The sequence below is a fragment of the Lactuca serriola genome, chromosome 3, assembly GCF_051521515.1.
Source record: "Lactuca serriola cultivar US96UC23 chromosome 3, Lser_US96UC23_V15, whole genome shotgun sequence".
NCBI classification, from domain to species: domain Eukaryota; kingdom Viridiplantae; phylum Streptophyta; class Magnoliopsida; order Asterales; family Asteraceae; genus Lactuca; species Lactuca serriola.
In genome coordinates this window covers 238,058,925-238,075,641 of record NC_136410.1, presented here as the reverse complement: position 1 = coordinate 238,075,641, position 16,717 = coordinate 238,058,925, and positions in this window count along the sequence as shown.

Sequence of the window (16,717 nt, the reverse complement as noted above, 5' to 3'; positions counted from 1 at the left end):
ATACTCTTTAAAGGGCTAGAAATGTAAATTGTAGCTTAATGGGCCAATTTTTGGGCTTTTCGGCCCATAGGCCCAAAAATTGTGAAAAAGGTGGTTTTCAAAGGATTAAATTGGTAAAATTCTCAAAAAAAAGGGGGAAAATGGTAAACAAAACAAATTCTGGGGTTAAAATGACTTTTTTTTCCAAACAAGGATAAAGAAATGTAAACTTTTCGGATTTAGGGCCAAAATTGTAAAAGTTGCAAAAAGTTGGGACTTTAACTGGAAAACACTTTCCTGGAAGGGCTGAAACTGCCAAAGAGTAAATTTTGAGCTGAAAACATTACTTAAACAAGTCTCTGGGTAAAAAATGTCAAGAAGATGGTTTAAGGGCTTAAAATGTCTTTTTTTTATATAAAGGACTAAAATTGTCATTTTTTCTAAAGAAGGGCTGAAAGGGGTCAAACCAATATTTTGGAGTCAATTATTTTATTTTTAAGATATTGAGTCAAAAACACCAAATTACAACTTACGAAAATAGAAAGACTAATATACGTATAAATCTAAATATCATTATAAACAACCGACCGGCCTCGTGCCGTTACGAATCCAAAAAAAAATCAATCTTTCCGACAATTATACAATGCTTAACACAAATAAATATTCAAAGCTTTGGGATTGAAAGCTCCTAATCGTGCTTGTTGGGCCTTTGTGACCCATTAACATGACTTTAAGGCCCAAATGATAATAATAAGTGTTTATTGGGCCTTCTGTGACCCAATTTCATATTTAAGGGACCCTCAATGGATTTCAAGTTCTATTGGGCCTTAGTCACCCATTAGCATTCAAATGCGACATGGGCCAACGTGCCCTTCGTACACCCAATAGCCATAAATAATACGTGGGATTAGTAGCACTTTGAAATCCTCTTCTCCTCGTTTATTAGGCTTACCTTCAATTGAGTAAACATATATAGGTCGGTAATCAATTGTAATCAAATTCATGTTAGATTCAGTGAGTAAGAACGGGCGGCACCTCTATGGGTCGTTTGTAGTCTGTAGTTATAATCAAAGTCTCATGGAGGGAGAGCGAGAGTTTTGTATAGATCTATACGGGGGTGACTCCCCCACACCTCATGCATGGTGATAACCACTCACATAAACAAATCTAATACTATCCAAGTGATCAAGGAAAAATCATAATCATTCGTTGTGATGGTATAACAATTTGAAACAATTATATTTTCTGATCGGCAGACATCAGGTTTTTCGAGGAAATCAACACCATTCATTTGTACTTTTCAATAACTATAATGCAAAACTTTTCATTTATACACGCTTTGAAATCATTCATGCATAAACCTATGGATCTTCACACTTTGGTATAAATAATTGTCTTTTTCAGAAAATATCAGATTTTATGGGTTTTATAAACCACACAAAGCGTTTTCATAACCACCATGCTTATGAACTCACCAACATTCCATATGTTGATATTTTTCAAAATAACTTGTATTCTCAGGTAACAGGTATGCTGAGGAGTAATACCAAGTATTTTAGGGTATTATGCTTTTGGAAAACTATCAAACAATTTATGTTATGGATATGTAATGTTTAAACAATGTACTTGATGTGAACAATGTCAGTTGTAATGTATTGATGCATGGGGATGTTTATGTTATGATTTATGTATATTCATTGTGATGATATTTAATTTAAGTCATGCGAGCCCTCAGACGTTTCCGCCGTCTGGTTTGGGGTGTGACAGTATACCGCCTTAAAATCGTCTGAATGCAAGCTGAGTCTAAATGGACTCGCCGAGTTGATGAGACAACTCGGCGAGTAGTTTAGGGTTTATCCCGATGAACTGGATCATGCGATATCTCGACGAGTTAGGGGTTAACTCGACTAGGATGATCTTCCCGAGGTTACTGAGAAACGAGAGGACTCGATGAGTCGCATGAGTGCACTCGGCGAGTCTGGTCAATTTGGATTGTTGACTAGAATTGACTTCTGCTGACTGTAAGGTCTGGTCAAATGAGTAATGAATGTCAGGGAGGGGTAAAATGGTATTTTACCCATTTCTGAGACTAAGTGTGTAAGAGAGATTAATGAATAGTGTAATTGAGTGTGAGGAGAGTATTGATTAGATATATTATCCCTGTGATAGGCAGAGGCTAGATCGAGGATTTCGAGCGCGAGATTTTACTTGCTAGCTTACGAGGTAAGTCTTCTCACTATACTCTACCTAGAGTGGTAGTTATGTGTGACCAGAGGGTCTTATGTGCTTACTTGAGTTGTGCCTTGTCTGTGTGATAAATATTTATGCTATATTATGTGATGCTAAGACCGGACCGGAGGGTCCAACGAGCTATGGGGCCGGAGGGTTCTCATTGAGACTGGACTAAAGGGTCCAACGAGCCATGGGACTGGACCGGGACGGAGGGTCCAAAGAGTGGTCTGACTAGAGGGTCCCACTGAGACACATAGACCGAAGGGTCTTACAGTGTTATAGCCTCGAGTGGCTAATGTGATGTATGTGGTATTTTGGGCAACTCACTAAGCTTTGTGCTTACCGTGTTATGTGTTATGTGTTTCAGGTACTTTCGAGGATTGCGAGAAGGCACCGTCTTGATTGTACACACACATACACACCTGAGCTGGAGTTATATTTTTATTAATCTTGGATGGTGATAAATACTTTTTGAAAACTATGTAGACAATGAATATTTGGAGTTTTTTAGATATGTGACATGTGTTTTATTTTAAATGAAAATGAAAAAAAATTGTTTGAAAATTTACATCGTTACAAGTTGGTATCAGAGCCTTGGTTTGAGGGATTCGGATACACCTTCGGGTATGTATGGACTCAAACTGAGGATTTGAGAAAAATTCTTAAGAAAAACGATTTTTCTAAAAACAAGTAGGAGTTTTTAAGAGAAAAGAGGAAAAGAGCAGTGTGTACAATCAGCCAACACACGAATGGTGATTTCCCAAAATACCCTTACTTATGTCTTATGAGATATTTTGAGATTTATTATGCATGCTTGAGAGTTGGCTAGGTATTTCATATTTTAGGACTAGATTAGCCTGATTTGTGATGCCTTAGCCTAGGAGTTACTCCTACTGTAATTGCTTTGATTGTGAGTAGGTAGCAAAGAGGAGCTTATGAAAGGTCTTCTAGATGGTAGCCTGTGTTTATAGAGGCATAGAGTACTTGCGATCTGGGATCCTAGGAGGAGGACTTGGGGTGAATATGGATGCAGTGTGGAAGGTAGTATTGGGCCCGTACTACTGGAAGCATCGGATCGGTGAGCAGTACAAGTAAGAATACTTAGGGTGCTAAGGAACAAGTAGGGTTGAGTGATCGAGTGTGAGTATACTAGAGCGAGTCTCTGATTATTTTGTGTTATGTTTCAGAGACATCATGGTGGGTACATGCCACAACCTAGAGAGAAGCGGTGTTAGCGATGATGAGATTCGCAGGATGATTCACGATGAGGTGCCCGCAACCATCTAAGAGGCCATCCCGGAGATGTTTGGGTCTATTAAGACCACCTTGATGGAGACGTTTGATGAGAGGAATGCTAGTTTTACCAAGACGGCTGCTGCTACAGCCATCGTAGTTGTCGCCGCTGCCAGGCCGCATGGGGGTGACTCGTTGCTATATCGGGAGTTTAGCAACACGAAGCCACCAGAGTTTGATGAGACTCAGGATCCGATTATCGTGATGAGATGGATCTCTAATATCGAGGGGTGGCTCTAATCCCAATGGCTCCTTTACTCTTATGAATTTGTGTAGGAAAGTCACTTTTGATGGATCCAAATTCAATGAGTGGATCAGAAACATCTGGATGATTACCAGCTACGAGGACAAAGAATATGCCCTTGACAAGGAGCTTAAGGAGATTGATGAGACCACTGCAACTCCCCAGGAGATCGCTGACTTTCAGGCACATGAAAGGGATGCTACCAAAGTGGCATGTATCATGATGGCCACGATGACAGTGGAACTCCAAAAGTCCTATGAGGACTTCTACCCTTATGAAATGCACCAAGATCTGATGGAAAGATACCATCAAAGTGCATGACAAGAGAGGTATGAAATCATCTGCTCCATGATAACAACCATGATGAAGGACGGGGAATCCGTCACGAGCCACATGCAGTAAATGCAAAGGTATGTGGAACGATCGTTGAAGCTTAATGTGAACTTCCCTAAGGAGCTTGCAATAGATATCATTTTGCACTCATTACCATCGTGCTATGATCAATTCTGCATGACATATCACATGAATAAGGAAGAGGTCACACTCAGCAAACTTCAGGGACTTCTCAAGACCGCAGAAACAGGTCTTAAGGGGAAGTCGGTTGTTAACACTCCTACTCCAAACTCTACTCCGGTTTTGGTAACCGGGAAAAGTCGAGGGAAGAAAAGAAAGAGCTCTTCAAAGGGTACCAAGGCTTGGACCGTTGATGGCTCTTCTTCAAGTGGAACCAAGAAAGGTTTCGTTACTCCTTCTTCTAACCCAAAAGAGGCTGAATGCTTCTATTTCCATGAAAAAATCACATTGGAAGTGGAACTGCCCAAAATACCAGCAAGATGTGAAGGATGGGAAAGTTAAACCCAACCATGCAGGTATTTACACTATCATTTCTAATAACTCACCCCATTCTAAATCTTGGGTCCTTGATACTGGTTGTGGTATTCACATTTGTTGTGACTTGCAGGGACTAAGAAGAAGTGAGAATGTGGAGCAAGGGAGAATAAACCTAATCATGGGGAATAGGAAAGCTTTACCTGTCACCAAGAGTGGAGTTTATACTTTATCGCTAAGTAGTGGGTTTAGTCTAGATTTGAATAAGTGTTGTTATTCGCCAGAAATGGCAAGAAACATTATTTCATTTCATGCATTGTATAAACAAGGTTTCACCTTTTCATTTGATAATGAAGTTGGTTCGATTAATGCTTTCTTTAATAATGTTCTTTATTATAAAGAATTACCTTGTGATGGCGTGTATGAAACAGTATCTGTGGTTGATAACTTAGGAAATAATGTATTGTGTATTGATTCCGTTAATAATAACTTGGATAAAGCATCATTATGGCATTGTCGTCTTGGACATATAAGCAAGAAACGCATAGGCCAACTCCAAAAGGATGGAGTCTTGGAGTCATTTGACCTAAAGTTAGATGATAGTTGCGAGTCATGCTTACTTGGAAAAATGACAAAGTCACCCTTCACAGGTTCTTGTGAGAGGGGTGAAGGTTTGTTGGACCTTGTACACACGGATGTGTGTGGACCATTCAGACATGCCATAAGGGATGCTAATCGTTATTATTTGACTTTTACTGATGATTACAGTAGATATGGATATGTCTACTTGATCAAGCATAAGTTAGAGACTTTCGAAAGGTTTAAGGAATTTAAACAGGAAATCGAGAATCAATTGGGCAGGAACATTAAGATACTTCGATCCGATCGTGGTGGTGAGTATCTTAGTTCAGAGTTCCTTGACTATCTAAGGGAATGTGGGATAGTCTCACAATTGACACCTCCCAGGGCACCACAGTTGAATGGTGTGGTTGAGAGGCGTAATCGAACCTTGTTTGATATGGTTCGTTCCATGATGAGTCGAGCTTCTCTACCAATCTCATTTTGGTGGTATTCCTTAGAGACTGCCCCCCATATCCTTAATCTAGTCCCTACACAGAAAGTTGCCAAAACTCCTCACGAGATGTGGACTGGTAAAGTGCCTAAACTAGACCACATCAAGATTTGGGGTTGCGAGGCTTTCGTGAGACGCGAGACTCATGATAAGCTCGAACCTCGAAGCGAGAGGTGTATTTTCATCGGCTACCCACAGCAATCCTTTGGTTACCACTTGTACAGACCTAGTGAAAATGTGGTCTTTGTAGCTAGGAGGGCTTTCTTTAGAGAGAGAGAGAGAGAGAGAGAGAGTTCATAAGCCAAGGAAAAAGTGGGAGGCAAGTTGATCTTGAAGAAATTCAAGAGTCAAGCGGTGAAGGAACTTCAAACCCTAGCACTCAACTTGAGGAGGAAACTCCTGTTGAGCCAATTGACAAGTCTGTACCTCTGAGGCGGTCCACAAGGGTTAGGAATGCTCCTGAGCATTACTATGGATTCCACATTACTGCAGAAGGTGATACACTTATCAGTGATGAGACACTGATAGGTCTAGATGAACCTAACAGTTACGTGGAAGCCATGGCAGGCCCTGAGTCAGCCAAGTGGAAAGAGGAAATGGACAGCGAAATACAGTCCATGTATGACAATCAAGTTTGGAACTTGGTTGAGAATGTACCAGGTCGTAAGACAGTAGGGTGCAAATGGGTCTTCAAGAAGAAGACCGACATGGATGGTAAAATACACACTTATAAGGCTCACCTGGTTGCAAAGGGCTTGTCTCAAATTCCTGGAGTGGACTATGATGAGACCTTTTCTCCAGTAGCCAAGATTAAGTCTATTAGGGTTCTGTTAGCCATAGCTGCATTTCATGACTATGAAATATGGCAAATGGATGTCAAAACCGCTTTCCTTAATGGAAAGTTGGCTAAAGATGTTTACATGAGTCAGCCAGAGGGTTTTGTCAGCAACGAGTACCCCAATAGAGTGTGTAAGCTTGAGAAATCCATTTATGGATTAAAGCAAGCACCTCGCAGATGGAATATTTTCTTTGATGAAAAGGTCAAGGAATTTGGCTTTTCTAGGAGTGAAGATGAGTCTTGCGTGTATGTCAAGGCTAGTGGGAGTATAGTTAGCTTTTTGGTACTATATGTGGATGACATACTACTCATAGGAAATGACATCCCAACTCTGCAGGAAGTCAAGTCCTGGCTTGGGAAGTGTTTCTCTATGAAGGACCTAGGACAAGCTGCCTATATTCTAGGGATAAGGATCTTGAGAGATCGGAGTAAAAGACTAATTGGACTTAGTCAGAATACCTACTTAGATAAAGTGCTGAAAAGATTCAGCATGCAGGACTCCAAGAAAGGAGAGTTACCCATCCAGAGTAACGCCAGATTGAGTAAGACACAAAGCCCTAGCACTGAGGCTGAGATAGTAGAAATGAGTCGAATACCTTATGCTTCGGCTGTAGGATCGATCATGTATGCAATGACGTGTACTCGACCTGATGTAGCCTTTGCGCTGAGCATGGTTAGCGAGTATCAGGGTAACCATGGCAAGGCACACTGGACTGCGGTAAAGAATATCCTCAAGTACCTACGGAGGACTAAGGATTGGGTCCTTACCCTCGGTGGGAGTGATGACTTGAGAGTTATATGGTATAGTGATGCTAGCTTCCAGACTGATAGGGATAACTTCCGCTCTCAGTCGGGCTGGGTCTTTACCCTAAACGGAGGAGCAATTTCTTGGAAGAGTTCCAAGCAAGAGACAGTGGCTGATTCAACTTGTGAATCAAAGTATATTGCAGCTAGCGAGGCGGCAAAAGAGGCGATATGGCCGAAGAACTTCATTAGAGACCTTGGAGTTGTACCAGCTATTAAAGAGCCAATGGAAATTTTCTGTGATAGTGAAAGCGCTGTTGCCTTAGCCAAGGAACCAAGGGATCACGGGAGATCCAGACACATCGACAGAAAATACCATTTTATCAGACATCAGATAGAAGAAGGAATCCTCATGGCAAAGAGGGTATCATTGGATAAGAACCCAGCAGATCCCCTCACGAAGGGACTGACTCGGGTTAAGCATCTCCAGCATGCTCAGAGCATAGGGCTGAAGGATGATATTAGATTTAATAGTTAGATAACGTAGAAATTTGTAAAGTGTAATTAACATTAGATGATGCATAAAAGGTGTTTTATTTATGAGTAAAGTGTTGCTATCTCTTGTCGATCGTTTACTATATTTCTTTTGCATGTTTTGACTTCCAGAATAATTTTGTTTGGTATAACATATTATTCAAACCTCCAGAGTTGGTCATATGTCGGAAGTAGGTATGAATCAAGACTAACATGATTGGTTGCAGAGGTCTACGGTGTTGGACAAGGCTACAACAATCATGAGTGCTCATAAGTTCTGAGCATTAGACACAACCCACGCTCACTGGAATCACTTCATGGAATTTATCTCGATTGATCGTGAGACGGTAATATCATATAAGTCTTCAAACCTAGAGATATGATTTGTTACTTACAAGTTGGTTATGCATTGATTGTACGAAAACGCATTGGTAACTCGATGTTATAAAACGTGCTTTGGTGTATAATTCAATGAGTGGTAGAACAAACATATGAGTTGAAGTTTATCTGTTCCTTCTTGGATTAGAAGCTGATATCTGGGCCCCTCGATGATTTTATTTTGACCTATGTACCGGGCCCGGTTAGAACTAAGTTGATGTGTTCAATTAAGTTCTTTGTCAAACAAATCGGAAATCGGGAAACAAACTGCTGGACAATAAGTAAGACATTGTTCCATGTATTTGTCCGGCTGATATCTAGAATAGAGGATTATACGATCACTTATCTTAAATGGCGTATCAACATCTTCTCAGTTCCGAGACACCTTGAAAGAGCTACGATTGCCGGTCGGTTCCTGAAGTACTGGAGTTATAGTTATTAGGCTTATCCAAGTGGGAGACTGTTGGATAAGGTGTCTAAGTCCATAACTATTTCTGGTCAGTACTTGACCCGACCCGGCATGGTCCATTTGGGTTGCATGGCACCATGCAATTGGATAGACTAAATGAGAGAAATAACACTTGGAGATTATTAATATATTATAAGTTCTAATATATTAATAATATTATTTGATTAGTTTGATCAAAGAATTAATTTAGAATTAATTAAGTGATCAAAAGATAACTAATTAAATATATGGGTTGATTATGTAAATCATTCATATCTTGTATAGTGAGCTAAGAGGCTCCATGGATTATCAAGTTGGGTTCCACCCATAGGATGCTCCATGGGAGTTACAAACCCATGGGTAATGGAAATGAAGAGTCATGACACATTAGGGTTTACATGGTGTAACCCTAGGTGTGTCAACAGTATATAAGAATCCCATTCTCCACCAAAATCGGCTACACATATGAAACAAGAGGGCTAGGCCGATTTCAAGAAGTGTGTATTCTCTCAAAAGTCTTTCCAAGAGCATTTGGTGTTGTGTGAAGCATTTAAGGCATCACACTTGGGGTGCTAGCCTCACAAGGTTTGAAGGAACATAAGCAACAACAAGGTAAGTTATTATATCTTTCATTCAAGTTAGAAATTGTTCCCCATGTATGCTAGATAGGAATATAACCTTGGAATTCAACTTTGCATGATAATTAGACAAACATAGATCCAAGGTTATTAGGGTTGCATGTACTCTTAGGAAGTGTTAGAATGCTCAAAACCCATCACAAAGGCCATGGCACCGAAGGCTCGCGGGAGAGCATTTCAGCTGACAGCGGAGGAGGTCCGCGTAGCACCTGATGTCATGGCCGGTATGTGTTTTTTTACTTATTCTATTCGGGTTATTTTGTGCTTATAGTGTGTTATGTATATGTAATTTTCTTGTGAGTTGTGTTCCTGCCTTGGTTTTATTTGACTCAGGTGCGAGTCGATCCTTCGTATCATTAGCATTTAGTCGTCACATCAGTATCCGACGAGAGGCGTTGAGTCGACCTCTGAGAGTCTCTACAGCTGATGAGCATGCGGTGTTTGCGACTGATGTGATCCGGGGATGTGTGCTTGAGATTTTTAGAGTTGATTTTCCGATAGATCTGGTACCGATCATGATAGCGGATGTCTGTGTCATCGTGGGCATGGACTGGTTGAGTCGATTCAAAGCTGTGATCGACTGTGAGCATCCGCTAGTGACCATACGAGACCCTAGCGGGGGAGTGCTTACAGTGTATGGAGAGGGTACCCGATCTGGGTCAGCATTTTTCTCGGCCGCCAGAGCAAGAAAAAGTCTACAGCAGGGTTGTTGAGGGTTTTGTAGCGTATGTGATGGATACGTGAGTTGCTGTCGAGATATCGATTTTTATCGTTGAGGTTCCGAAAGTGAGTGAGTTTTCGGATGTTTTTCCCAAGGAGTTACCGGGTGTGCCTCCCGGGACGCAGGTGGAGTTCCAGATAGATTTGGTTCCGGGAGCGGCGCCTATTGCCAAGGCCCCTTATCACCTTGTGCCGCCTGAGATGCAGGAGTTATCCTCAAAGCTTCAGGAGCTGTTGGGGGAAGGGATTTATCCGACCTAGTATCTCGCCTTGGGGAGCGCCGATCCTTTTTTGTCAAGAAAAAGGATGGTTCACACCGGATTTGTATTGATTACCAGGAGTTGAACTAGCTGACGGTCAAGAACCGTTATCTAATTCTGAGGATCGACGATCTATTCGATCAGTTGCAGGGTGCATCTTGGTTTTTTAAGATTGATTTGAGGTCTGGGTATCATCAGATGAGTGTCAGCAAGGAGGATGTTCAAAATATGTCCTTTAGGACTCTTTATGGGCACTATGAGTTCGTGGTGATGCCTTTTGGACTCACCAATGCACTGACAGCTTTCATGGATCTCATGAACGGGGTGTGCAGACCTATGTTGGATCGATCGGTGATCGTGTTCACCGAGGATATTTCGGTATATTCGAGATCCAGAGAGCAACATGAGGAGCATTTGAGAGAGATTCTTAGAGTATTGAGATCAGAGAGGCTTTATGCCAAATTCTCCAAGTGTGATTTCTAGTTACGGGAGGTCCAGTTTCTGGGACACCCCATTAACCATAATAGGATATTGGTTGATCCGGGTAAGATTGAGGAGGTTATGAGATGGGAGGTACCGAGATTAGGAGTTTTCTATGTTTGACCGGATACTATTGGAGATTTATCAGAGATTTCTGGAAGATTTCTGTCCCCTTCACCAGGTTGACCTGGAAGGGCGTGACTTTTTCATGGGGTCCCGAGCAACAAACCTCATTTGAGACTCTTCGCTAGAATTTTTGCGAAGCCCTGATGTTATCTCTTCCCGAGGGGATGGAGGACTTTGAGGTTTTTTGTGACGCATCTATATCAAGGCTGGGTGCGGTGCTAATGCAGAGAGGGCAAGTGATAGCATACACTTCGAGGTAGTTGAAGCCTCATGAGACGAGGTATCTCACCCACGATCTAGAGTTGGGGGCGACGATGTTCGCCCTCAAGATCTAGCGCCACTACTTGTACGGGGTTTAGTCTACCATATGTTGGGTTTTGAGCATTCTAACACTCCTAAGTGTACATGCAACCCTAAATAACTTGGATCTATGTTTTCTCTATTATACATGCAAATATGAACTTTCCAAGGTATTCATCCTAACTAGCAAAAATAACGTTGATTCATATGGATATCTCAAGTTAGAATTACATACCTCTTTGATGTAGAATGTCTTCATGAAGCTTGAGTGCCTAGTGTCCCATGTGTGACACCTCAAATGGTTCACACAACACCAAATACACATGGAATGACTTGAGAGAAAATGGAACACTCCTTGAAATCGTCTAGCCCTCATATTCACACACTAGTGTCCGATTTCTTGAGCCATGGGATTATTTTATATGGTGGCTATTAGGGTTACACCATGTAACTCATAGCTTTACCCATTCCTTATGCTCCATGGAGTATCCATGGGTCACCCCATGGACTTAGTCCAACATAAGGAATCTTGGATCACAAGCCCACATATAAAAGAATGAATGATTTACACAATCAACCCATATATTTAATTAATCTCCTTTTGATCACTTAATTAATTCCAAATTAATTCTTGATCAATACTAATTAAATAACCTTATTAATATATTAGAACTTATAACATATTAATAAACCTTGAGTGTTATTTCTCTCATTTTAGTCTATCCAAATGCATGATGCCATCCAACCCAAATGGACCATGCTAAGTCGGGTCAAGTACATACGAAATATAGTTATGGACTTAGACATTAATCCAATAGTCTCCCACTTGGATAAGTCTAAAACTATTATTGTGTATGACTTCAGGAACCGATCAGCAATCGTAGCTCTCAAAAGCTTCTGTCGAACTCTGACCTTGTCGATGAACTCTGACCTTTGTCAATGACTTGTCAATTAGATAAGGGATCATATATTCCTCCATTTTAGATATCATATGGACTGAGACATGGATTTTCATCATTCTCTCTGTCAATCTGTTGTTTCCTGATTTCTGATTTATGATGATTGACTGATTGAACAGATCAAATAAGTCGTGGCTTGGCCAAGCACTCACATGTATCATCATTAAATCATCGAGGGGCCCGCAGATATTGCTTTTATCCCGAAGGTAAAAGGAATGGATAAACTGCGACTCATATGGCTTGTTCTACTACTTGTTGAATCTTACACAGAGGCACGTTTTATAACATCGAGTTACCAATGCGTTTTCGTGCAATCAATGTATAACCATCTCATAGTAACAACTCATATCTTTAGGTTTGAAGAATATAAGATATTATCGTCTCATGATCACTCGTGATAAAATCCATGAAGTGATTCCAATGAGCGTGGGTTGAATCCAATACTCAGAACTTATGAGCACTCATGAGTGTTGTAGCACGACTTTGTCCAACATCTTAGACCTCTACAAGCCAACCCATGACAATCTTGATTCATATCTACTTCCAACATATGACCGACTGTGGATGGTTTGAATAACTTAGTCTTTCAGGAAGAATGACCTAGTTTATTCTGGAAGTCAAAACATGCAAAATGAACCACAATAATAATTGAATCTAATATGGTATCAAAACCTACGAATATAAATAAAACACCTTTTATTTATCACCATACTGATTACTCATTATTCATTGTTTTGGTTTTATCAACTTAATACTTGAATTAAAAACACTAGTTGTCCCATGCTCCAAGCATGTACACTATGTTTTTCTAAACACTAGTCATGCCATACACCAAGTATGCATACTAAGTTTGTCTATGATCTTTACTTTGTGAAATAAACCAATTGAACATAATTTCAATGATTCTAATTTCACACTCCCAAATCCTTATCGACAATGTAAGAATTCCAAATTCCTAACATTTATCGAAATCTTTTCGATTTTAAACTTATATGCAGAGATCCTTTTGTAATGACTATGTACAAAGTCACAAAGACTTGTCAAAAGATATTACAGAGTATTCCAATGGAGATCAATTCCATGGGAAACATCCTTCTTGCATTAAGTTTTTTCATCTTAAATAGATTTAATAACTTCCACCTATGAAACGTTCCCATTTTGACTATCACTTCTGAACAAGAGTTGTGTCTTTTCAAAATATGTCAATATGGTCCTTCCAAAAATTAACACTATACTTCCAACTGTCCCTGAGCAACCAATCATCGGTAAACCTTAGATTGTCCTCGACAATTGCTTAATCATTTTAGTCATATCCAATTCTAGACCTTTTCCCTCTTAAAGGCATTTGGAAAATTTAGAAAGGAAAAATATTATTGCACATGTAATCGATCTTGTACCCAAAACAAATGGGACATGATTCATGATATCGTAAATAAAGACATGATTCTAGACCAGTCTTTTGCTACAATATTTCTATTTGCCAAGTTTTAATAATTCAGATTATGAAAAGGGATGCCGTAATCATAATCAAATTTTAGAACGCAAATAATAGACCCATATATAGAATTTCCTTATGTTGAGCCATTCGAACACAAAATTCATATATATCCTTGACTAAAGATGATTAAAACCTCAATCTAAGCTTTTTATAATTGAAATGAAGTATAATTTCCTCTCCCGTAATTATAGCAAAACAACTTTTCCAACCCCTGCAACCTCATGAATTGAAACTTTTGTTTCCTATATTTAACATTGATAACTTGCAACTTTTATCATAATTATCATGCTCCCACTAACATGATGATTATTAGCATAACACTTCAGCTCCCACTAGCTTTGACATGTACTCAGAAATTATCTGGACTTCTAGAAGTCAATACTTTACTGACTTTCTTACCAAAGTTCAGATTTCTGATACTAGATTGCTTTGAGAAGACTTTATCAAAATCATACACCTTATCTTAGATATCTCACAGGTGTGTCTAAACAATTTTAGAACTATGAAAAGGGATGCCATAATCATAGTCTCAGTTGTTTAGATCTTTGCTATTTGCTTCAAATCTACTTGGTGGAAGTGTTTCCTTACCATCATTTTCATGAATCAGAGATAAACCTTATGACCCTTAGATTTTATGGTGTATGCGCTCTTATCCATGTAAATTGTCAAAACCATAGTCACAAGACAAGGATAATGACAAATCCAAACTCATATGGACTGAACTCAATCTTATTTTCTTGCCACCTGGCAGCTCAAGGGGCTGCCATTGCTTCCATGTTGTTATGCAACCAATTGAGAACTCTAAGAACTTATATGCAAAGCTAACTTTAACTGGAATGGGCACAGAAATAGAAATATGTCAACACGATAGGTTATAAAGCTCACGTCGTGTGCTAATGTTAAACTACATGTTTTTATTCTTGATTAGATCTTGACATTATTCTAGGATCTTTAAGACTCCCACTATCCTCTTGACACAAAAGACTCACTTGCCAAATATTCAAGAGATAGTTTGGATTCTTTATCAAGACAAACACTTCACACAATTGGTCTTAGTTGGTCTTTGTTTTATCCAAAACATCACAACTTAACAATTTCAAATGTACAAGAGTAGGATACTTCTACTCTTACATTTGACTAGTGTTAATAAACCTTCCTTTAAGATATGTCACTAAAGTTACAATCTTGGAGTATGACTCTAAGAATTGTTTTTGGAACGAAGCATGAGTCATCTTCTTGATTTAATCATTTCAACAATTCAAGATTCCCCTTCTTAGTCATAAGAATACACTAAGATAACATTAGAGGACTAATTGTGACATGATTTCTAAATCATTAAGATGATCATAAAACATGATGCTAAAGTACTCTCCCATCTTTTCAGATTTGAGAAACTTTTATACTTCTGTCTAATTTGATTCTTCTTATTCGCTCTGCCATACACTGGAACCTTTTCCAATCTCAGAATTACACTTAACCTTGTAAGTATAACCATATTTATTGAGCTTTAGTAAATTATGACGAATTGTCTTATCGATCTTTTGTGGTGGACTTGACCAGTGCACAAGAATGTGTACTTGATCCCTTAGTCCTTTACTTGACTCACTTAAACATGTGAACAAGGAATTAGTCTTAATTTTCCATAGATGAAAATTCTCATTCATCATACAACTTGCATGATTCCAAGTTTCTATCCAACTGAAACTTGGGTGATGAGAATCTTTCCTTATTTGGTAAATTTAGACACTACCACAAATGAAAAAATCAAATTCATATTTCCACTCTTGCTATTAATGGAATCATATAACAACAATTTTTTTCCTCAAATGCCATTGTAAGGATATTTTAAAATAAATAACATCAAAATTTTTCCTTTTATTTTAAAAACTTTGCGGAAAAACTATCCTTACAATGCAAAAGCGCATGAAAACTTTGTTGTTATCTATTCCTAAGCAATATATCATAACTCCTAAGAAGTAGCTCAAGAATTCGATCTTCAAAGTATGCGATAGAAATCCATCTACACGATCAGATTCAACATATTCTATCTTTTAGTTTCTTCACTTTTTATTTGATTCTTAAAAACATCAACATGTGACCCAGTCACATCATGTATCAAGAATCCCAGAATAGAAACTTAGCAGAGTTAGATAGTGGACTTTACCTGAAGTAGGGTCAGACTTATTGACTTTAACATCGTTAGATAAAATTGGCAGCTTCGCAACTAATGCCCCTTCCTTTGGCAATATAAACATATGGACCCTTTGGTAATAATAAGTGGGACTATCACAGACTTAGTTTTTCTCTTTACCATTTGGTCAACCGAGTTGACTATGGCCGATCCCTTTCCATTGGGAAGAGAATGCTTTTTCTAGATATCCAGTGTCATCATTGTCAATGTCCATAAAGTTTAAGGAAGTTGATCTTAGCAAATAGATAAGATCATTAAGGGTCTTGTCATAGTCTTTTTCGTAGGAGTCCCAAAGGAACTCACCATGTGACTTAGAATGTGATTGAACCACCAACTTTCTCAAGAATTTAACACCCAACTCTCCCGGCTTGTCAATATGTGACTTCATCTCCAAGATGTGATCACACCTAACCTTTCCATGCCAATAGGGCTTGAGTGACCTTGAACTTCTGGGTTAGGGAGAATAATTGGAAGAGGTGGAGGAGGTAAAGTTCCAAGATATTTGGGAAGATCATAGATGTCTGAACTAGACATCTTTTGGGAGATATTCAAGATAGTTGATTTAAATTCCTTAATATAACACCCGATATGAAATATTAAGGCTAGGACCCTACAAACTATTTTATAACTTAGAAGAGGGATGCCGTAATCCAAGCTATAGAATATTTGAAGGTAGGTGAATGAAGATTCACCAATTTCCACCATGAAAACGAAATAATTTAATTAGGTTTTACTTGGATTTGAAATTCCTAGATCTTTTGAGATTCATTGAACTGTTCAATGGCATGTTTCAATCTCAAGTATGCCCTTCAGGTTTTGTGACTCGGATGCCGAGGATCACAAAACAAGGTGTGAAGTAACCATGAAAATATACTTGGTACCCTTAATATTTACCCCTTAATCGATGTGCTGGTTAACCACACACGCTCCACTGATACTATGATAAATATTAAGT